We start from the raw sequence: 24,575 nt of genomic DNA, 5'->3' as shown, positions 1-24,575 counted from the left end.
ATTTCAAGATGAAAATAAATTTCTGCGATTAAAATTTTCACCAAAGCTGTACAGTTTACCCAGTAAAATCCTTTAGTGGGGTTAATAAAGGCAATGCAAGAAGGTCTATTTTGATTCCTGCACTATCTGAAGCAGACGAGCTGTGAAAAGCATATCTAGGGTTTCTCTATGCGGCCTGAAGCCGCACTGGCTCTACTAGTAATTCGTCCACTAAGCGTATAGCACGATTTGCGAGAATTCGAGTAATTAGCTTACCCAAACTAGACAGCACCGATATTCCGCGAAGACTATTGTAGTCTCTGCAACATCCTTTCTGAAATATGGGAATCACTCGACTATTTCTGAAATCAGCATGAAGTTTCTTCCGTGTTCCGGATTTCAACAGTCCGCTCGTGTATGTGGTTTATGACCTTTTTTCAAATATTCCACTGGTCTATCATTAGGACCTGTGTTCTTGCGTTGCTCTGCTTGATCGACAGCACGCTTAACTTCGTCCAGTGTTGGTCGAGGCTTGCCCAAGTTATCCTTTGTTGGGTGCTTGTTCTATTATGTAGAACACCTGTTCATCAATAACTGGTTGCTAATACAGAAGCTTTTCAATATGTTTCTTTTACTTATTCATGATGGAACACTGATCTTTTTGAACTGTACTCTTGTCACTGGACCAAATTGGATTCCTACCAAAGGTGGTTGGAGCGTAAATCTCTCTTGTGACTTGGAAGAACTGTCTCATATCTTTGTGTGCAAGATTATCTGAACTCTTTAGCTCTTGTTATCCACCATGCATTCTTCAGCGCACATGTAGTTCTTTTTACTTTAAAGATATACATCGTACACTCTGTAGCCTCATTACTTGGATTGTGTTGAACGCTTACTGTCAGATTATGCCTATTAATGATTAGATCATGGCATGAAATATTGAGTTCCAAATTTTTTGTTGCCTTGGAAGGCATCCTGCAACTGTGCCCGTTTTAGCCGTTTAGTCATAAAGAAAGAACACTCGTTCGTTGCTGGAGTTTGTATCGTCCACAGCATGGGAGTTTGTTTAGCGATACACTATAAATAAGCGGCGAAACGAAGAAACACTGCATGTTTGTCCACGCGACGCTACTCACAATCCAATGCGATAGTTATCAGTATTCCTGGAAAACACTGCAGCATTCTATACACAAATGGCTGTAGCGTTTCAGGATAACAAAACTGAAAAATTAAAACGGAGACTGTATTACGCCTTGGGCGTTGGAAAGTTAATAAATGAGCAGCAGGGATAAGATTACTTCTGACACATGCTTCTGTGGCTCTCTGTGTGACTGTCAGTCACGTAATTCAGTTAAGAATTATTATTTTATAATGTTTCAGATTAATGTGTCGTATACAGCGGCTACATGCAGACTTCTTGTGCACTGGTAACATGGTGAAATAAGACGTCTGCGTTTTCTACGACGTTACTGGCTTGTTTTCCCTCACGCAACCTGTGGCTGTACCAACTATGGCAAACGCGCTTCGGCTGCAGAGTGAAGGCGCATCTACTACGCACAGTTACCAATAATGGTATGAGGTATTTCATGAAAGGAGACGAGTTTACTGCATAAAGAATATATCTTGAAATTGGTGTGCACAAGTGTCACCAGTTTAAAAAAGAAATACAAGTAATACAAGTTACACTTAATGTGTGTGTGTGTGTGTGAGAGAGAGAGAGAGAGAGAGAGAGAGAGAGAGAGAGAGAGAGAGAGAAAGAGAGAGAGAGGGCGGGGGGGGGGGGGGGGGGAGAATTAGTGACCACAAGGTGGTTGTAGCGAGACTGACTACCATAATGTCCAAACCAATCAAAAATAAACGCTAAGTGTACCTATTTCAAGAAGCAGATAAAAATTAGCTTGAAGCCTTCCTAACAGACATTATCCACTCCTTCCAATCTGAAGATGTAAGCGCAGACCAGATGTGGTTTAGACCAAACAAATAGTACTGACAGCAATTTAGAGATATGTACCAAATAAATTACTAAGAGATGGTGCTGATCCCCAATTATATACAAAACGGTCATAACACTGTTGCAGAAGCAACGGAAAACACAGACCAGATTTGAGTGTAAGTGAACTTTTACAGGAGCTCAAAAATTAGTGTAAACTTTAATCCCAGAGGGTTTTAACAGTTTCCGCAACGAAAATATGTCTCGAAATCTGGCAGAAAACCCAAAGAGATTCAGATCTTATGTAAAGTACACCAGCCGCAAGACACAATCAACACCTTCATTGGAGGATAGCAATGACAATGTTACTGATACTTATAGTGTCCCTCTGATTCTGCAAATAACATCTCAAAAATAAATTGTAATTAAAGAGTACATGAATTCGTATTTCGTTACTTGCATTTTGACTTTGAACAAGACTGCATCAAAATAGATTCCATTGTACAGAGCCAACTATGGTCGCCAGTATTTGGCTAAACTTTGCGTGTGTCCTTTGCTGCCAAACACTGCGATAAGAAAGAACCTTTTACGAATGTAAACAACATTTGTTTTTCTACAGAAATTTTATAACAACCATGTAATTGTAAAGATGCACCGTTTATATCGTGTGAAAGATGTCGAGAAAGTTACGTCTCCCACTGTTTTTACGGAATCACTCCCACAAGTGTAAATCATGAACTGTAAAATAACGAAAGTATCTAATTTATATACAAAATTCTCGTGTATGCGTTACGACCCCCTTAAGGAATTTTACTTGCAATCCAAAAATTTTCTTTGCCCTCCCTTTTCACGTCTTTTAAGGAACTACTAGTTAAAACAATATATTGAGCATTAGTCTCGTTTATTTACAGTTGACGTAAAAATTGAAAATAAGGAAATATGTATTTCTAAATGCCTTATCATCTGTAGCTCCCACTTCTGTCACTTTCTTCTGCTGGCCGAGCGGTTCTAGGCGCTACAGTCTGAAACCGCGCGACCGCTACGGTCGCAGGTTCGAATCCTGCCTCTGGCATCGATGTGTGCCATGTCCTTAGGTTAGTTAGGTTTCAGTAGTTCTAAGTTCTAGGGGGCTGATGACCTCAGAAGTTAAGTCCCATAGTGCTCAGAGCCATTTGATTTGAACCTTCTTCTCTGGCCGAGCCCCCATATACCAGTGCTGACGAGTAGGCGCGGTACCCACCTGAGAACCGTGGGCCTCAAGAATAATTGAGTTTAACGACTACTGCCTTAAACAAATGCTTCCACGGTCCGTTTTCTTATTTCCAAACTGATGGCATCGCAGCTGAGTCAGTTCTTACCCAAATGTATTTTGGCCTGCTTTATTCATGAGGACTGAAAAAAAAAAAAAATAAAAACAAAAAAACAAAAAAAAAGGAACTGAGGAATTGTCGGCAGCCAGGATTTTCAAATGTTCTAATGTATGTGAATTCCTAAGGGACCAAACTGCTTAGGTCATCGGTCACTAGACTTACACACTACTTAAACTAACTTATGCTAAGAACAACACAGACATCCCTGCCCGAGGGAGACTCGAACGTCCGGCAGAGGGGCCGTGCAGTCCGTGCATGACGCCTCAAACCACGCGGCCACTCCGTGCGGCGCCAGTCACACTAATTACATCACTGCACGGAGCAGATTGCGGTTGTGGGATTTAACGTCTGGCACCTTAACCTTCCCAGAGTCAATACTGGAATCTCTGCGTGAGCAACCCGAGGCTGTGTCGGTGTACGATTTAACGGAAAACGGAGTTTCGGAGTCTGTGCAAGCTTAATGTTACAAAGCGTCCGGCAACGACTTACCTGAGAGCCCGGAGCCGGCCGGGAGTCACGGCTGTCTGCGTCGGCGTAGTCGTCGGCGCTGTCGCCGTCGCCGTCTCCGGAGGCAGAGCCGGAGGCGGCAGAGGCGGAGGCGGCGGACGCGGCGGGCGACGTGGGCGGCGACTCGGGAGGCTGCGCGGGCTGGGGGTGGGCGCCGGCGCCGCCCTCCTCCAGCCGCAGCGAGTGCGCGCGCGACCGGCAGTGCTTGTACAGGTTGGAGCGCGTCTTGAAGGCGAAGCCGCACGGCCGGCAGGGGAACGGCCGCTCGCCCGTGTGCGCGCGCACGTGCTTCTGCAGCACGCTGGGCTTGGCGCACGCCAGCCGGCAGTAGGGGCACGCGTACCGGCCCGCCGCCTCTTCCGCCGCCTGCCCCTGGCCCTGCGCCTGCCCCTGCACGTGGCCGTCCAGCTCCTCGGCCGCCTCCGCCGCCTTCTTGAACTTCTTGTGCAGGTAGCGCACTTCCTGCTGCTGCGGCGACTTGTCCCTCTGCGCTGGGGACACGGCCTCGTGGCTGCCGTTAGGTGCCCGGGGTTCCGCGACCACAGCCTCCGCTGTAACATGCATCAACTCCTCATCCAACTTCCGTTAACATCTGCAAGTCATCTTATGGTGGGCGTCGGATAGTAGCTCTAGTACAACTATCTCATCCGATCTTTCCCATTCGCGAATGTTGCATGAGAAGAATGACCTCTCCGCCACACACAACGCCTTCCTTGTAGGGTCTGTCACTGGTGTTTGCCTAGCATCTCAGGAACGCTCTCGCATTTACTAAACGACCTGACGAAACACGCCGCACTTCCCTGAATCCCCCCGCCTCCATCCATTAACTGATGATCAATACTACAAAATGTGTCACACGAGAGGTTTGTAAGCCACCTTTAAGATTCTTCCATTGAATTTCAGCTTGACATTTGCTAGCCGGTCGCGGTGCCCGAGCCCCTCTAGGCGCTTCAGTCCGGAACCGCGCGACTGCTACGGTCGCAGGTTCGAATCCTGCCTCGGGCACGGATGTGTGTGATGTCCTTAGGTTGGTTAGGTTTAAGTCGTTCCAAGTCTAGGGGACTAATGACATCAGATGCTAAGTCCCATAGTGCTCAGAGCCATTTGAACCTTTTTTTTTTTTGACATTTGCTTTTCTATGCAATATTTTTATGTGGTCATCCCATATTTAGCCAATCCGGTCGGTTACACTCACGTGTCTTAGGCTTGTTACTGTTTCGAATAACTTATCGCGACCAAAGAATACATCTGTTACTGTTAGATTACGCTGTCGGCGAGCTGTTTCTCTTCGCCTTTTTACGTGCGCTACGTTACTTTTGTTTCCACTCAATGTGAACTGCCAGCCCTTGCTGCAACCAGAGATACTCCGCAGATCTTCCTGCATTTCGCTAGTCTGTTGACTTTGTTACCTACCACAGGCTAATAGCCTCATGGAACTTCCGACGACATATATTCCATACAGTAACGGCCTTATCACACTTCATTGGTTGTGCGGTAGCGTTCTCGCTTCCCACGCCCGGATTCGATTCCTGGCGGGGTCAGGGATTTTCTCTGCCTCGTGATGACTGGGTGTTGTGTGATGTCCTTAGGTTAGTTAGGTTTAAGTAGTTCTAAGTTCTAGGGGACTGATGACCATAGATGTTAAGTCCCATAGTGCTCAGAGCCATTTGAACCATTTTTGAACACTTCATTTGGGCTACTTCCGGAAATACGTTTACATCTGTCGCTTTTGTTCCGTTAAGAACAACATGTTGAATTTTTGTTCTAACAAAGTCTTCAGTCCAACTGAAAATCTTGCTCGATATTCGGTAAGCACGTATTTTCATCACAACACAACACTACGGAAATGCATCGAACGCCTTCGGAAAGCCCACGGCAGTCGAATTCATGGACGGAAAGAGCGAGCTTTGTTTTACGAGATGTGTGTTTATGGTATCCATTTTGACTTCTATAGAAGTGATTTTTGTTCTTCAACGTCATAATGCGTCAATAAAAAACATGTTCCATAGTTTTACTATAGATTGACGTCAGCGATATATGTCTATAATTATGTGCATCTACAAGAATTATGAGAGCCCTTTTCCAATCGCTTGGTCTGGTACGCTCCAGCGACCTACAATATGCTGCTGCTGCTGCTGCTGCTAGGGGGTGGGGGGTGGGGGGGAGAGAGAGTTTTTTCGCGTAATCCCTATACAAGATGATTCCGTCATGATGATATAAACTTTAAGGGATGATGGGCAACGGTAAATGTGTTAGTTTGAGGTATGGACCCTGGCATGAAAACAAAATAGTCGAACGTTATACGCTCAAGTCGTTCTCATCCCTCCAACAGTGTACTACTCTAACTGTTAAGCTCTTCTCTTTCCAAATTTGGAGAGGGGGTAATATGGACCAAGACAAGAATAAAATAAGAGCTACATGCACTTTTTTCAGTAGAATGTGTGTGTTTCAGTAGAAGATGAACAAGTGCTCATACCTCTCAAGGTATTCACTTTAGAGCCATGTATACTGGACATTTTTTTCTTGTTTTGGTCCATGCTACCCTCTCCCAAAATATGGAAAGCAAAGAGCTCACACTAGAAGAGATTCACTGTCAGAGGTATCGGAAAGATTTCGCTTGTAACTTTCGACTCGGCCGTTTCCGAACCATCTCTGACACTTTTACGCTTCTCCACGACCCCCTGAAAATCTGTAACATCATCACGGAATCAGCCTGAAGAATCTCTCAGATATGAATTTCAACTGCTGGGGCGCATCAAAATCTAAAGCTGTGTAGGGTCACGTTTCCTCTCGGTATACGCTGATCTCAGCACTTCGTATTACAGTCCAATGACGTTCTGGTTATAAAGGCACTGTGGTTTGTTAAAACAATTCCTGTAACGAAAATTTCGATGCTGACAGACTGTGTGTTTACTGAAAGCCAGTGATCAGATAAACACACAGTACTACCTCATCACAAGAATAGCAGAGGACCCTACATAATGTAGAAAAGACAATATAATTAGTTTTTGTTCAAAATCATTGTGGAACAAATGACTGAGGGTTGTTCAGCTAAAGAAAAAACAAATTGTATTGTCGATTCGTTATGACTCATGTTGACATTTCCAAATATTTTATAGCTATCAGCCATTGAGAGTTGGGTATGAGCGGCAAGAACTATGAAAAAAAAGTTCGATGCAGAAGAACACTGCGTAGGCTTGCAACCTACAAGCTGAATCAAGTCCTTGTTCGAAAATTGTTAATTTCTGACGATAAATCAGCAAGGTTACGAGAAAGTGAGCAGGTCATCGGTGTTTCGTACACAAAAAGCAAGAAATAAACGTCGTACAGTGAAGGAGATAATGTGCTCATCGCTGCGTCTTGTTCTGATGCAGAAAGTGCAAAGTTGGAAGGCGCAAACTTCACGACGCAACTGAGAAGGTCACACGTCCAGTTACGACAAAACATCTGCTCGCTCTTCATACAAAACGAGCCTTAAGTTCTTAGAGCCTTAGAGGACACTGTTCTTACAGTAATTAGTTAATTATTTGGAGAAGTGACATATTATACGAATTAATGTGTAGGTAAATCTAAGGCTTTAATTTCTTGTGAAACCTCATCCTGTGAAGTTTTGTGAGTTTATTGAAATATACCTTACGGTTTGTTGCTTGTTAAAGCTAGCTCAGTGAAAGACATTGGATTTGTGACTAAATCTTAAAAATTTTATGTAATTCATTTGAAATGTAAGATGGTCGTTGTAACGTGCTAATACTTAATCAAGCAACGTTTAGGGTAACTACTGTCATATTGGGTCAAATTTTGTAAATATCGTTTCCAACAGCTCGTCCAGTCTCCGTTACAAAGTGGGTAGTTGCTATTACGATTAGGTGCAACATACTATTTGGGCACCTGCAGTGATCTGAGTTCAGCGGAACAATTAATTCACAGATTTAGTTTTAATTTGGGGAAGGGATTATCCTTTATTTTGGGCGTGACATGGCATACGGCCGCGAATTGGGAACTTTAACTTGGCTGTTAGCGGCAGTAGCTCGCACGAGTCCCTTGAACTAGCGTTTATTTTGTAACCTGACAGACTTGTTTTCATAAATTCGCGTAACTGAGGCTGTGAAAAAAGGTTCACAGTGCTTACTTCAAATTGGATTCTGAGTCTGCCATTCTTGCTTAAGGGTTAGACATTCTCCACTGGCATTAAGTATTCTCTCAGCGCCATTAAGTTGGAAATTAAAGTACGAGACGAAAACTGTAACCAGGGGCAGGTTTCAGATGATTTCTATCAGTGGGAAACGGACGACCAATTAGGCCGTACTGGAGTAAAAAAACAGATCGTTGTGCACTTCAGGTGTGATTACCTGAAAGGCCATAATGTTTATGAACACCTTCGACAGTTCCTTGGAGATCTCGTAATTGAGGACTTGCTGCCCTGCCGGCGAATCTAACACCCTCTGAGGTCGAGGTGTTGCTTGATAGTGGTACTGGTTTCAGACATCGGACGTCTGTGATCCACAGTGATCGACAAGGTGTTCTTCCAGAACGGAAAACTTACAATAATACTTAAGTGCGCTGCTGTGCGCGGGGGTGGTGTTCTTATCAGTTATACCAGTTTAAGACGAGTGTTGTGGCATAGCGGAAGTGCCTATGAGTGGCAGGCAGAGGTCTCGTTTTGATCGTGATGTTTGATGGAAGTCATCTCGTAGTATCTAGTGTCCGCGTCTTTCCAACACGATATTTCGACGTCGTCACTCGGCGCCCTCACCACGAGCTTCAGTCTCAGGAGAGACCTAATGAAGACGCCGAGTTACGAAGCCAAATATCGTGTTGGAAAGACACGGACCACCGGCAGTACACTTGATACTACGAGATGACAACGAATCGCCAGAAAAGTCTAAGGAATTATACTTGATGGAAGTGTTTAAATGATTTAGCGTCGCGTGCAGCTATTATTTTTCCATCACTGGTTTAGGATTGTATTATGTTAGTATTCGACCATTATCAAGTATTTTACAAAAAAAATTTATCGATGGCAGTTTAGGCCATGCAGGTCTCTGCAACTGTGCATATTTAAATAGCGGCCGCCGTTATTGTGCCTATGAGACCACGAGTCGTAATTACCATTAAATTAAAAACACCACCCCAGTCAGTACGTCAGCACGTGGCAGTTTTAAAAATTACACACATTTCACGTCCCATCGCATTTTATGTCATTCAACACGGTGCGGCCATAACGTGTATGTTGAGTGCGAAGGGAGGTGAAATGTATGTAGTTTTTCTAACTGTGACGCGCTTCTGTACTAACGGGACCAGGGTTATTAATAACGACTACCGCTTTCATACGCACAATAACGGTGGACGCTATTTAAACACACGCAGGTGCAGAGACCTGTATGGCGTAAAGTGCCATCGATAAACTTTTTTGTAAAATACTTACTAATGGGCTAAGATCGACACTGTAAAATCACCAAAAGAAAAATGACAAGTGAAGGCGACACTAAAAGTAATCATTTAAACAATTTATCAAGGCCGCGCAACCAGTCTAAATGAAAATTTTTGAAGTGAGATTTTGTGACAGTTATAAAAAGCCAATTAATTGCATTTGTTACTGAAGAAACGTGAACAAGTACGTCTGCAAAACACTGCGAAGTAAACATGGCGTGACTTTAGTGACGAAGCTGTCTGTTTTGTATCTGTGCAGATCGTCTGTGAAAGGGATCACCTGGGGGAGGAATAGTCGTTTTTCGGGATGCACGTTTTCCGTGCCAGTAGTCGCACCTCCAAATCTTTATGAGAGCAGTTAAGCAGTTAGAGCGGTAGGGCCGTACCGAAGGGGTGGTGAGATGGGCCACCACCAAGGGCACAGACACTCACAGTGCGCAAAAACTGACCGAAAAAACAAGAAAGACAGGCAGTTTAATAATTTACCGCGAGCGAAACGTGGCCCTCCTACCCCTTCAGTCTATGAGGCGGCTTTCCTTTGGCCAGCGACTGCAAACACTGTCTGTTGTTAGCGTCATTTCGTACCAGCAGAATCATAACGGAACGACTACTACCGTACAGACGTCTCTCTCTAACTTTGTTTATGTGGCAACTGTGGACTTGATTCAATCACTGGGACAACCGAATCGTTTTCGGCCGATTTGTCAGTCAATTGTTTTTCGTTCAATCGGGTTTCTCACACATATAAAACTACCGAATGAAACTAGTCCCAGCGGCCATGTCAACTATATGAATGTTTTCACTCACTCTCTGGGTTTGAGCACTATCATTTACATACTTTTAAGACTTTTCGTTTACACGCGAATCACGACTAGGGTCGCCAATTTTTTGGACGAAAACAACGAATTTTATTTCAATAAGACGTGAGTAAAAAGTTTCTAAAACTGGAGCATTTCCAAAATTTACGAATTTATTTGAATACGAATTTATCTTACTTTAGCATTAAATGTGGATTTTTTTGTTGATTTTAATACGTTAATAACTCATGCCGCATTACAACAATACAATTAAATAAGTTAACAATTGCTACTTTATTTAAATCTATTGAACTTCTATATCTCTTTCCGCTGGTTTGCGACCACCACCGATAACTATATTTCAGCAAATGATGAGGTGACATCAACACAGAGCATATAAAACAATTTTTTTTTAAATTGTTGGCTAACTTAATCACTTGCTTTTCAAACAAATACTGTCACGTGTCGAAAGCATTTTTGTGCGAAATATTTGTCATCATATGTCAATTTCCTTTGGGTTGGGTTGTTTTGGGGAAGGAAACCAGACAGCGGGGTCATCGGTCTCATCGGATTAGGGAAGGAAGTCGGCCGTGCCCTTTCAAAGGAACCATCCGGCATTTGCCTGGAGCGATTTAGGGAAATCACGGAAAACCTAAATCAGGATGGTCGGACGCTGGATTGAACCGTCGTCCTCCCGAATGCGAGTCCAGTGTCTAACCACTGCGCCACCTCACCAATTTTCTTTGACTGCCTTTAATTTATGTAGTTTCATAATATGAATCATCCTTGCCGATACTGTATACCGCACTGAAATTATCTTTAGCGTAACTTTTTTTATGCAGAGCTCTGATTTCTTCCATTTCCACCCATTGATCGTTTCATCGTTCCGCTCCACGCACGAAGTTCATTATTAAGAAAACGCCTAGCCATAAACATGCGCGAAAAAATTAACTGAATGCTACTTATTGCCACTCAATAAAAAGCAAATACCGAAACTGCAATAATAGCGACGACAGGCGATAACAATAGAGGATAGTCAACAACACTGATTAACAAAGGCAAAACGATCGATTTCCTTCGCTCGTAACATGCACCAGACAGCATTGACTGTTTTCATTCTGCTGCTGCCAGCCGGACGGAGTGGCCGAGCTTAAGGTTAAAGGCCCTACAGTCTGGAACCGCACGACCGCTACGGTCGCAGGTTCGAATCCTGCCTGGGGCATGGATGTGTGTGATGTCCTTAGGTTAGTTAGGTTTAAGTAAAGTTCTAGGGGACTGATGACCTCAACAGTTAAGTCCCATAGTGCTCAGAGCCATTTGAATCATTTCGTTTCACGTGGAGCGAAAGCCAAGCTGTGACCAGTTCAGACAAGTACGATCATAAAGGTACGTTTTGTGCTGTATTACAGGCACATGGACTGGGCGATAATGCGGGACAACAGCTTCACGGGCGCATTAAACTTTGACACACTAGCCAGCCAGCTGGTCCAACTAACCTGCAATGATGTGAGCAGTTGCAAATGGCTCTGAGCACTACGGGACTTAACATCGGAGATCATCAGTCCCCTAGAACTTAGAACCACTTGAACCAAACTAACCTAAGGACATCACACACATCCATGCCCGAGGCAGGATTCGAACCTGCGCCTAGAACCGCTCGGCCACAGCGGCCGGCGAGCAGTTGCAGTTCAGACGTAAACAGAGACGGGCAAAGGAACAATATAGCTTCCAGTGTCATTTAATTTTTTAAAGAGAATGAAATAGTATCCCGCAAAACTTCAGCACTACCGCGCGTTTGTTATATGACCACACGGAAAGCATAAAATGCTCTCGTTCTCACCTGGCATAGTATTCCAATTACAAACAGCAGTGATGAAAATTCTTAACTTAAACACAGAGTAATTTTTCTGAGCGAGCTATGTGTGATGCAAAAGCATACTGCAGGGATTTCACCGTACTGTTGAATACTGAACCCACTGAACGTATTAATTACAGTTAGTCGTCTGGTAACCTCTTAGCTCCTTCCTTATCCGACACCGAGAAATACATTTCAGTTCTGGAACTGTCATCTGCTAAGTTGATAACGATTCGATCAATAACAGAATCCTTGAAGTCATCCAGGCGCCTCATTTTCTCCATTTTTTTTTTATGACATGCCGTTCCATATCCCGCCAGCGTTCGGCAGTGACAGTGGCATGTGAAAAAGCTGCGTGCGTCATTTCCAGTACGTCTGGTTGCGTAACAGTATTCTTATTTCTCCGGCCAAATCCCTTAAATTGGCTCCAGATCAGTTCTGTTGCGATAATATTGTAATGGTACAGTGGCACATGTAAAAATGCAGCACTTATATGATGTGCTCGGTGCTGTGAAATGATTGTTTTTCATGTTTCTACGACACTCAGCAACATCTGTGGTATAAAACAATGGACATAGTCCAAATAAAGAGTAGGGTTTTTCATTTTTGCCTTAAAAAAAAAATTTGCCGGCCGAAGTGGCCGCGCGGTTCTGGCGCTGCAGTCTGGAACCGCGAGACCGCTACGGTCGCAGGTTCGAATCCTGCCTCGGGCATGGATGTGTGTGATGTCCTTAGGTTAGTTAGGTTTAACTAGTTCTAAGTTCTAGGGGACTAATGACCTCAGCAGTTGAGTCCCATAGTGCTCAGAGCCATTTGAACTATTTGAACCTTAAAAATTTAAGTTGCTATGTCTTCTTAATTTAAGCAACCTTTATTAACTGTGTTTCATAAAACATCGATAATTAAGAATTTATATTTGAAATGAAAACAGGAATTGCGCGTGCAATATGTAATTAGAAACAAGACGATGTGCATTATTCATAAAAAATAATGATGAATTTTACAATTACGTTATGTACGTATTTCAAATAGAACGAGAAAAAAAAATGACTCATGCGAGACTTGAACCAGCAAGCCATGAAATGCAGTAAGTTATCTTCCCGGTTCCGCTGCACATTCAATATACAGGGTGTTACAAAAAGGTACGGCCAAACTTCCAGGCAACATTCCTCACACACAAATAAAGAAAAGATGTTATGTGGACATGTGTCCGAAAACGCTTAATTTCCATGTTAGAGCTCATTTTAGTTTCGTCAGTATGTACTATACTTCCTCGATTCACCGCCACATGTGTGGGCTTACGAGAATCCGCACTCAATTGTGCAGTCACGTCATCAACACAGATTTTCTGTGAACGTTTGGGCAAGCATTGTTTGTGTCTTGATTGGGCCCCATGTTCTTCCAACTACGCTCAATGGAGCACGTTATCATGATTTCATACGGGATACTCTACCTGTGCTGCTAGAACATGTGCCTTTGCAAGTACGACAACATGTGGTTCATGCACGTGGAGCTCCTGCACATTTCAGTCGGAGTGTTCATACGCTTCTCAACAACAGATTCGGTGAGCGATGGATTGGTAGAGGCGGACCAAGTCCATGGCCTCCACGCTCTCCTTCCTCAACCCTCTTGACTTTCATTTATGGGGGCATTTGAAAGCTCTTGTCTACGCAACCCCGGTGCCAAATGTAGAGACTCCTCGTGCTCGTACTGCATCAGCGCATCAGGGATTCCATGCGACGGAGGGTGGATGCATGTATCCTCGCTAACGGAGGACATATTGAACATTTCCCGTAACAAAGTGTTTGAAATCATGCTGGTACGTTCTGTTGCTGTGTGTTTCCATTCCATGATTAATGTGATTTGAAGTAATAAAATGAGCTCTAACATGGAAAGTAAGCGTTTCCGGACACATGTCCACATAACATATTTTCTTTCTTTGTGTAAGAGAAATGTTTCCTTAAAGTTTGGCCGTACCTTTTTGTAACACCCTGTATGTGTGTGTCTTAAGTGTATCTAATACAGTCCCTCGGAATACTTCAAAGCCGATTATGTCTGTAAATTTATGAAAAACATTAAGAACAGGCTATTTGTCGGCACTTTTCAACCGTGTTCCACAGCACGTTTTATTACGGAACAGGAAGCAGCCTCACTTTCATACTGCGTATTAACAGCGCGACAATCAGAGCCCAACAGAGCAGAGCCTGTTACTGTATTTGCAAATACACTCCTGGAAATGGAAAAAAGAACACATTGACACCGGTGTGTCAGACCCACCATACTTGCTCCGGACACTGCGAGAGGGCTGTACAAGCAATGATCACACGCACGGCACAGCGGACACACCAGGAACCGCGGTGTTGGCCGTCGAATGGCGTTAGCTGCGCAGCATTTGTGCACCGCCGCCGTCAGTGTCAGCCAGTTTGCCGTGGCATACGGAGCTCCATCGCAGTGTTTAACACTGGTAGCATGCCGCGACAGCGTGGACGTGAACCGTATGTGCAGTTGACGGACTTTGAGCGAGGGCGTATAGTGGGCATGCGGGAGGCCGGGTGGACGTACCGCCGAATTGCTCAACACGTGGGGCGTGAGGTCTCCACAGTACATCGATGTTGTCGCCAGTGGTCGGCGGAAGGTGCACGTGCCCGTCGACCTGGGACCGGACCGCAGCGACGCACGGATGCACGCCAAGACCGTAGTATCCTACGCAGTGCCGTAGGGGACCGCACCGCCACTTCCCAGCAAATTAGGGACACTGTTGCTCCTGGGGTATCGGCGAGGACCATTCGCAACCGTCTCCATGAAGCTGGACTACGGTCCCGCACACCGTTAGGCCGTCTTCCGCTCACGCCCCAACATCGTGCAGCCCGCCTCCAGTGGTGTCGCGACAGGCGTGAATGGAGGGACGAATGGAGACGTGTCGTCTTCAGCGATGAGAGTCGCTTCTGCCTTGGTGCCAATGATGGTCGTATGCGTGTGTGGCGCCGTGCAGGTGAGCGCCACAATCAGGACTGCATACGACCGAGGCACACAGGGCCAACACCCAGCATCATGGTGTGGGGAGCGATCTCCTACACTGGCCGTACACCACTGGTGATCGTCGAGGGGACACTGAATAGTGCACGGTACATCCAAACCGTCATCGAACCCATCGTTCTACCATTCTTAGACCGGCAAGGGAACTTGCTGTTCCAACAGGACAATGCACGTCCGCATGTATCCCGTGCCACCCAACGTGCTCTAGAAGGTGTAAGTCAACTAACCTGGCCAGCAAGATCTCCGGATCTGTCCCCCATTGAGCATGTTTGGGACTGGATGAAGCGTCGTCTCACGCGGTCTGCACGTCCAGCACGAACGCTGGTCCAACTGAGGCGCCAGGTGGAAATGGCATGGCAAGCCGTTCCACAGGACTACATCCAGCATCTCTACGATCGTCTCCATGGGAGAACAGCAGCCTGCATTGCTGCGAAAGGTGGATATACACTGTACTAGTGCCGACATTGTGCATGCTCTGTTGCCTGTGTCTATGTGCCTGTGACCATGTGATGTATCTGACCCCAGGAATGTGTCAATAAAGTTTCCCCTTCCTGGGACAATGAATTCACGGTGTTCTTATTTCAATTTCCAGGAGTGTACAAACTACATCGCTAAATCGTGATTAAGGAAAACGCTGATGGCTGTAAATACATTTGAACATCTTACAGTTTCAGTTAACGTAACTTCGCAATAAGATATTAAATACATAAGTGGAACCTACTTCCAACACCAGTGTACGTGTGCTACGAATTCTGACTGATCATCGCGTTTGTGTTTGCATCAGGTTTATTCTTATGATGGACGGAGTATAGGACCTCATAGGTTGATGGTCAGGTACTGAAGGAAATTTCTAATTGACTTCGCTCAATGATAACGCAGTTCCTGGAATGAGAAATTTTCTCAGCCCTTTATTACTCATTTTGTTTTATTTCCAGATAATACACAGAAGAGAAAAAAACTGTTACACCTGCCTAATATCCCGTATGGCCCCCGTGAGCAGGCAGAAGTGTCGTAACACGACATGGTATGGACTCGACTAATGTCTGACGTAGTGCTAGAGGGAATTGACACCATGAATCCTGCAGGGCTCTCCATAAATCCGTAAGAGTACGATGGGGTGGAGATCTCTTCTGAACAGCACGTTGCAAGGCATCCTAGACATGCTTGGTATTGTTCATGCATGGGGAGTTTGGTGGCCAGCGGTAGCATTTAAACTGGACCCACTCTGTAGCAATTCTGGACATATGGGGTGTCCCGCTGTCCTGCTGGAATTGCCCAGGTCCGTCGGAATGCACAATGGATATGAATGGATGATTGTGATCAGACCAGATGCTTACATAGTGTCACCTGTCAGTCATATCTAGACGTATCAGGGGTCCCATATCACTCCAACTGCACACGCCCCACACCATTACAGAACCTCCACCAGCTTGAACAGTCTCCTGCATGCTGACATGCAGGGTCCATGGATTCATGAGGTTGTCTCTATATCTGTACATGTCCATCCGGTCGATATAATTTGAAATGAGACTCGTCCGACCAGGCAACATGTTTCCAGTCATCGACAGTTCAATGTCGGTGTCAACGGGTCCACGTGAGGCGTAAAGCTTTGTGTCGTGCAGTCATCAAGGGTACACGAGTGGGCCTTCGGCTCCGAAAGCACATATCAATGATGTTTCGTTGAATGGTTCGCGTGCTGACACTTGTTAATGATCCAACATTGAAATCTGCAGTAATTTAACGAAGTGTTGCACTTCTGTCACGTTGAACGACTCTCTTCACTCTCCGTTGGTCTAGTACTTGCAGGACCTTCTCCCGGCTGCAGCGATGTCTGAGATTTGTTTTCCAGGATTCCTGATATTCACGGTACACTCGTGAAATGATCCTACAGGAAAATCCCCACTTCATCGCTAGCTCAGAGATACTGTGTCCCATCGCTAGTGCGCCGACATAACACCACGTTCAGACTCACGTAGATCTTGATAACCTGCCATTGTAGCAGCAGTAACCGATCTAACTGCGCGACACCTGTCTTATAAAGGCGTTGACAACTGCAGCGCTGTATTCTGCCTGTTTACATCTCTCTATATTTGAACAGTCTTGCCTATGCAAGGTTCTTTGGCGCTTCTGTGTAGTTTAAGCTCAATTTGTAATTTATGAGGAGCAAGTAAGACTTCATTAAGCATAATGCTGAAATTAGCTGCTATAAACAGTAACATATATATTTTGTTTCAGTTTTTCAGAATGTTTGTACAAATAGTAATTCATTTACTACAATGCTCCATTTAATTTATTGGGTGCAATGTTTTCCACGTCACTGTAGTTCTTTTAAGTAATTTGTTTCAATATAGCTTAGTTTTTGGAACCAACCTACAAAACTATAACTTTTGCTAAATCTGTATAGAAAAGAATTCTACAAGGTACAGTACGGCCCTGTGGAGAAGTGACAATATTAAAGCCGTACCTCGATTCAAAGTATTGCTGGCGATCCTGACTATAATTTTACAAATACCTACGAACGTTTTCTCAACCCACCGGTGGTTTTACATGTCACGGAAGTTGACTCGCGGGCCACACAAAGTCAGGGACGCATGGATTCTGGTTGCGGGCGTGCGAGAAAGTTGACGGAATGGCAAAGAAAAAAACTTTTCAATGTCCACGACATCATTATTATTAATAGTGGGATACTTTTACTCCTACAGCATAAAAAGTTTCGTGTAACTTTGTTATTAAGTGTACAAAGTGAAACGTTCATCCTCATCCGCTGCTTCTGAGTTTGTGTAGCTTGTAGTGATTCCTGTCACAGTTGCGACCGAAGTCCGCATACTCTTAACGCCGTGCGATGCGCGAGACCAATAACGCGACGTATGGCTCCTTAGACTTCCTACCAAACGTTCGTTGGTGCACCTGGATAGTCTCTAGGCCCTGCTACACCTACGCTATAAAGCCAAATTAGGGTCGCCTGCCCTGTTTAGACCCACAAAATAGCGTTAAACCAGTCATTTCCTCAATATCACTACTGCATACCCTGCAGCCATCTGACTGCCTTCGAAAGACCGAGCGACCGATCACTAGATTGGACAACAAACTTCGCAGTTGAACTGTCACCGAACTGTTTCTCCAATCTCTTCTGTGCCCATCACAGGAAAGGCGGTCTCCTACTTAACAGTCCGTGTACGCTCGCTAACATCAACACCCACCTCGAAAACCAGGAACAGATAAAAACGCTTCCCACTCGCGCGAAAGGGAACGCTATTCCGAATACTTCAGAAGTTTCCACACCTGGAGAACAACCTCACTGTTCCCTGACTACGAACTTCTGAAATATGCCTCCACATCACCTCCAGCCCACAGGGCTCAACTCGCCTCTTGCAGCCTAACAGGGCCCCAAGACCGACTCCACGATTTTGCCAGCTGCTCACACATCTACGACGTTCTTTTCACATGCTGACGTTTCGGCCAATGAGCCTCAACAGTAGAAAGCAGTCACTACGATTGGCCATTTACTGTTCACGCTCTTAGTGAGAGGGAAGGTCAAAAGGCAATACCTTTTTACTTTATTTGTAAAGAATTTCAAATGCAGCTACATACGTTGTACATAATTTATGACTTCTGGATATAATATCCGTCCATTTCCACTGTTTTCTCCCATATTTTCACAAAGAACTGTATTTCAGTGCGGTCAGTCAGTCCCACGGTAAGCTTCTTTTAATGGCCCGAACAGATGGCAGTCTGGCGGTGCCAGGTGAGGTCTTTATGGGGGAATGAGGCAGGACATACCATCCAATTTTTACAATCTCTTGCAGTGGTGTGACGCCTGGTCTGTGTTCTTGCATTGTCATGCAAAATAAGAACATCCGCCATAGCTTTTGTTGGGCGAACTTGCTGAAGATGGGCTTTGAGCTATTTGAGCGTTCTTGTTTAGCATCCCTGCTCTACAAAAATTAACCATAATCGCAACTTCCGTATCACACATACTGCAGTCATAACTTTTCCCGCCGATTGCAAAGTTTTGAACTTTTCTTCTGTGAGTTTCTATATGACATTCCTTTAACTGCCTCTGACTCTGGTTCAAAAAAATGAACTCATTTTAATTGGTATACAAGTTGCACAAATCTTAGAGTACCCTCGGCTGCTGACTAATCGTCATCACAATGCCTTTGCTGAGGGGACAATGCGACAAAAATCCATCTGCACTAACAAGGCGCTCACAACGAACGTTGTCACCGACTTGCTAAATAATGTGTGGAGCCAATGCAATCACCGGCCTGCCACTCCGCGTTTTGTCAGCCAGCGGTATTTGCCCTTCAACTTCGTTACAGCGACCAACCCTCCGTGAAACAGCACAGATAGAATTCTATCACAGTACGCTATTACGAACATCGATATCGGCCATTTTGCAATCGACTGCAGTACTGGCATCTGTTGACGCAGTAAGTTACTACTGCTGTGGACTGGAGAAGCAGCTTTGCGAAATATCGCTCAATTCAAATTTTTCACTCAACAAAATTTATTTAAGGAGAACAAAATAGGAGGCATTACTTTACTGACTGACCCTCGTACTACTGTGAAGTGTTGCTGCCTGCAGACACTTTCAGTATTTTTTTCCCCCAAAGCGTACTACGAAATGCCAGCCGTTCCGGGGGAAACAGTCGTCTTTGAAAACCTTCCTGTCAGGCCAGACCATACCCGTTAGCCGGATTAAGCAAAGACTGCCCACTTCGCTCCAGGCGTGAGAACAGTCCCCCCACCCCCCACCCATAGGTCGGGAAACAGACGCGGTCGCCCACAAAAGCCATGGAAATCAACCGTTACAATAGTGTAAATAAATTTATCAATGTGTTGCCTTTCTATATATGTCTGACTTAACTTAGTGCCGCCTCGTCTACCGATTTAAGAAAACTACTTTACTTATCACTGACTGGCAGTGAACGAAATACACACTGCACCACCCATCTCTGCCACAGAGAGCTGAACGGACTTGCCTACTGTACCCCATAAGGGCTGCTGCCAGATTTTCGATTTCGCGTAACTCCAAACCCGCTCCACGAAATTAATTTAAAATGCACGCCTTTCGAGCGATCAGCCTCAGGAAGAAAATTAAGACATTTCCAGTGGTCGGTAGAGCGCTGCCCCCTGCCACGGTTCTACGAGCTAATTTCCTCACAGATGCTACGAAACACCTGCCATCCCGGGGAAATGCTCGCCCTAGAAAACAGCAGAGTCACTTCAGACAGCTACAGATTTGACGGGATTACAGGAAGACCGGACCTTTCTCTCCGAGAAGGACAAAAACATTCTTTATCCCGGACCCAAAAAACCGACCCCCGCCTTACACAGTAACTACAGGACGAACAGAGAGGCGCGACCATGCAGTGATATGTTACAAAGTGCTCTACAAGAACGTCTAACTATGTAATCTTCCACTTCTGACTGGGCCTGTTAATAGGTATTACTTATATCCATTCGCTTCCCCCATCCCACAGCTACCTTGACTTAGCATCCCGTAGTATCACTAAGACGGGGCGACTTAACGACCGTATTTTCACACATGCGCATTGTCTATCTACACTCAGAGCTTGGACAACGCATGAAAGCCGTTGGGACGACTCTTGAGGTAGACATGCCGGAAAAGGCTATGACTCACTGTCAAGTACCGTAATGAAGCGCGTAAGAACAGCTGTAAAGGTAGAACCGAACTGGTTACTTTGTCCCAACGAGATAGTCCAAAAAGATGTGTATCGTATTCTACTTTTATTTTATGTACTTTATTTTTCTTTTACTCTATTTTCTCGTTTATAAGTTAAAATAAAAGTATAATGTTACGTCAGCTGATTATTGTACTTACCATTGGTCTCCACTGATTTCTTTTTTGCTTGATGATCATCCTTATTTACTTGGGCTCCTGCAAAGAAACAAAATTTTGTTAAGTCACTATATGTAAAAGAGTGTTACGAAAATAATTATTCTAAATATGAGACATATTCATAGATTGAAAGCCGAATCAAATGAGAAATCGCATATTTGAGGTGTTCAACGAATCTTCCACGCAAGAAATCCTCTCGTGAAAACTAGAAACGTATACTCAAGGCGAAAAAAATCTCAGTCCAGAAGAGAAAGAACACCTGCAATGATAATAGAAGGCAATATTTAATGAAGAACTGGCCCGTTATAAGTATTATTAGTCGTTTCATTTATAGTTTTCTGAGCACGTTCAAATATGGTATATCGCTAAAGAACTCGTAATTATAATAATCATCGCCGGCCGGTGTGGCCGAGCGGTTCTAGGCGCTTCCGTCTTGAACCACGCGACCGCTACGGTCGCAGGTTCGAATCCTGCCTTGGGCAGGTTAGTTAGGTTTAAGTAGTTCTAGGGGACTGATGACCTCATATGTTAAGTCCCATAGTGCTCAGAGCCATTTGAACCATTTAATAATCATCGTCATTTTCAACGAGTTACAGATGTAGCAAGACTTAGGTTTGTTTTTGCAGATGTCGCAACAACAAGTTACTCGTTTGTACTGGTGGTGTAGTAATGTACGTCCGCCTCACGTTGTTCTTCTAGCATGTTTTATTCCACTTCCCTTTTACTTCTTTCACTTATCTGGCAGATGACATGTCTCTTTGGGGTGGAAATGCTACATAATGGTTCTGTATTACGTATTTCCTGCCTTCTTCGCTGTCATTCACGAGTTTCAAGTTCCTCTATTGCAGATACACTATGTGATCGAAAGTATCCAGACACATTGCTGAAAATGACTTACAAGCTCGTGGCACCATCAATCGGTAATGCTGGAATTCAATATGGTGTTGGCCCACCCTTAGCCTTGATGACAGCTTCCACTCTCGCAGACATACGCTCAAGTCAGGTGTTGGAAGGTTTTTTGGGGAATGGCAGCCCATTGTTCACGGAGTGCTGCACTGAGGAGACGTATCGCTGTCGGTTGATGACGAGTAGCACGAAGTCGGCATTCCAAAACATCCCAAAGGTGTTCTATAGGATTCAGGTCAGGACTCTGTGCAAGCCAGTCCATTACAGGGATGTTATTGTCGTGTAACCACTCCGCCACAGGCCGTGCATTACGAACAGGTGCTCGATCGTGTTGAAAGATTCAATCATCATCCCCGAATAGCAGCTCTTCAACAGTTGGAAGCAAGAAGGTGCTTAAAACCTCAGTGTAGGCCTATGCTGTGATAGTGCTACGCAAAACAACACGGGGTGCAAGCCCTCTCCATGAAAAACACGACCACACCATACACTTGTGTACCATGATTCGTCACTTCACACAACGTTTTACCACTGTTTACGTCCATTACACCAAGCGAGGCGTCTTTTGGCATTTACCTGCATGATGTGTGGCTTATGAGCAGCCGCTCGACCATGAAATCCAAGTTTTCACAGCCCCCGCCGAACTGTCATGGTACTTGCAGTGGATTCTGATGCTGTTTGGAATTCCTGTGTGATGGTCTGGATAGATGTCTGCCTACTACACATTACGATCCTCTTCAACTGTCGGTGGTCTGACAGTCAACATCGAGGTCGGCCTGTACGCTTTTGTGCTATACGTGTCCCTTCACGTTTCCACTTCACTATCATATCGGAAACAGTTGATCTAGGGGTGTTTAGGAGTTTGGAAATCTCGCGTACAGATGTACGACACAAGTGACACCTGATCACTTGACCAAGTTCGATATCCGCGAGTTCCGCGGAGCGCTTCATTCTGCTCTCTCACGATGTGTAATGACTACTGAGGTCGCTGATATGGAGTACCTGGCAGCAGGTGGCAGCACAATGCACGTAATATGAAAACCTTATGTTTTTTGGGGTGACCAGATACTTTTGATCACATAGTGTAAAGCCCTTCATTCTTCGAGCAAAGTTAATGCCCCATCGACAAGGTGTAAGAAGCTACTACAATTCCAATCCTTACCACGTTTCTGTAGCTTTCCCAGAAGGCAATGTGATCGCCTGTCAGGGAACTGAAATACACCCTGAGTAATTTTACAGGCAAATTCATTCCAGTTGGCTTCACTTCAAGTAGCTTCACTGTCACTTTGAATTTACGACCTGTGGACAATTGATGGACGGTGAAGGGGCGTCTTTTTATGTATGAAGAAGGTATTCAGGCAACATCGGCAATATACTTACTGGAGACAGCACGGCTGAATCAAGCGCCTTGAAAAGTAATTGTTGCTCTCCTCAGTAAGGTTTCTCCTAATGCCCTATCCATCCCACCGTCGTATGAGAAGCAGATTGGGCGCAATTAATGCTGTTGTCGCCACCCATTCCAATTCGTACATAAAAAGAATTAGTTCCCGCTATTAAAATAAATTCAAAAATACACTAGAATTCATATTGAAGCCAGTAAGACGAAGACAGGGCCACCAAATCACTCACCTACCATGCGACTGCAGATATTTCCAACCAGTGAAACAGACGTACCTCAGTGCGGGACACATTTGTATAATTCGCTTATTATGCTTCACATTGTCTTACGGATCCACTGAGCGGGTCAGCGACCGGCGGCAGGGTTCGTTACTATTCCTATGGTAGTTGAACCGCACTGCAGTCCGCGGCTGCCGCTGTCGAACTTGGCCGCGCAGCGATCCGAAGCGAAGCGTCTACCGTCCCGCTGCAAAGAGACACGTGCGTCTACTGCAGCGCCCCTTGTGTTTTATTTCGTACTGAGTCTCGTCCGTTTCGAGTAGTCGTTTTCGTTTACACGTCAGCACCAAAATTCCGTGCATAGTGGGAGCCGTCCGCTGTGCAGTGAAAGGTGAGGGTGGCGATATGAGGGACTATCCTTTTTAAGGAAAAGTCGAAATATAGTAACAAAAGTTTATTAATGACCTAAGCAGAATTCACAGCGGAAGACCTTGTCAAATGTCGTTTGATAAATTGTTCATACTCCTGATATCTGTTTTCAGAACATATTTATTTATTTGCTCGAGAAAATATATACTTGCCAACACATCAGACAATGCGTAGAACGCAGTAAATAGTGCCTTTTTGCTCTAACCTTTCTATATTCTTTTGTGCTAACTGCCAAATGACAAACAGTATTATTTTTCTCCTTTATTAATTTCTGTTTTTTTACTGTTGAAATTATTATTAGTAAGCGCGTCTATCTATTTGCGTTCTTATTTATATGTAGTGTAGTTTGCGTCGTCTGTGAAACGTAAATAATTTTCACTTTCTGATATTCCGTCTCTTTCGTATACTAGAACGCTAGTAGGAAAAAACAACACGAGGAACTTGTGCAAGTTTTCAACTGACACGAAAACAGGAAAACAGCATAATAAAGATTAAGGAAATGCGAGAGCACAAAATTAGTTTTTCTAATAAGCTCGGGCAGAACAGGTTACGACTTCCGATGTTGGCACACGGCGCCATAGTCCCTTCTGTCTGTGCATGTGCAGAATACTCGGAAATTTAGAACTCGGCACAATCTATAGATCATTGACGTCATAAACACACTCGTGACGTAGTTGATTGCTGATTTACATTCAGGCACGTAAGGCGCACGCACTTCGAGTAGTCCCTTTTGACTAGACAGTATCTCGTGTAAAAAGGGTTTTAGAAATATTTCTAAATGCAAGAATTCCCCATCCGCTGCGGCTTCAGAAACTTCGAGCAGTGACACTGATCGTACTGAAACGTGGCGTACCTA

The 24,575-nt window shown here is 44.6% G+C and overlaps 1 protein-coding gene and 1 long non-coding RNA gene across 2 annotated transcripts in view; both read right to left on the bottom strand.

Moving 5' to 3' along the window:
- Window positions 1–3,814, bottom strand: part of LOC126107283 (uncharacterized) — a 92,627-nt gene extending 88,813 nt beyond the window's left edge. Inside the window, exon 1 of the mRNA XM_049913339.1 lies at window positions 3,769–3,814. The gene's annotated coding sequence lies outside the window, so the exon portion shown is untranslated. The remainder of the gene's footprint in view (window positions 1–3,768) is intronic.
- A 458-nt stretch (window positions 3,815–4,272) lies between these two features.
- LOC126162442 (uncharacterized) overlaps window positions 4,273–24,575 on the bottom strand; it is a 317,276-nt gene continuing 296,973 nt past the window's right edge. The window contains exons 2-3 of the long non-coding RNA XR_007535075.1: window positions 20,753–20,809; window positions 4,273–4,337 (exon numbers count right to left, since the gene is read on the bottom strand). This is a non-coding gene — a long non-coding RNA (uncharacterized LOC126162442). The remainder of the gene's footprint in view (window positions 4,338–20,752; window positions 20,810–24,575) is intronic.

Source organism: Schistocerca cancellata, chromosome 1 (genome assembly GCF_023864275.1).
Source record: "Schistocerca cancellata isolate TAMUIC-IGC-003103 chromosome 1, iqSchCanc2.1, whole genome shotgun sequence".
Lineage (NCBI taxonomy): Eukaryota > Metazoa > Arthropoda > Insecta > Orthoptera > Acrididae > Schistocerca > Schistocerca cancellata.
Note: the sequence above shows the minus strand (reverse complement) of the source record. Positions and strands in the feature narration are given on the sequence as shown.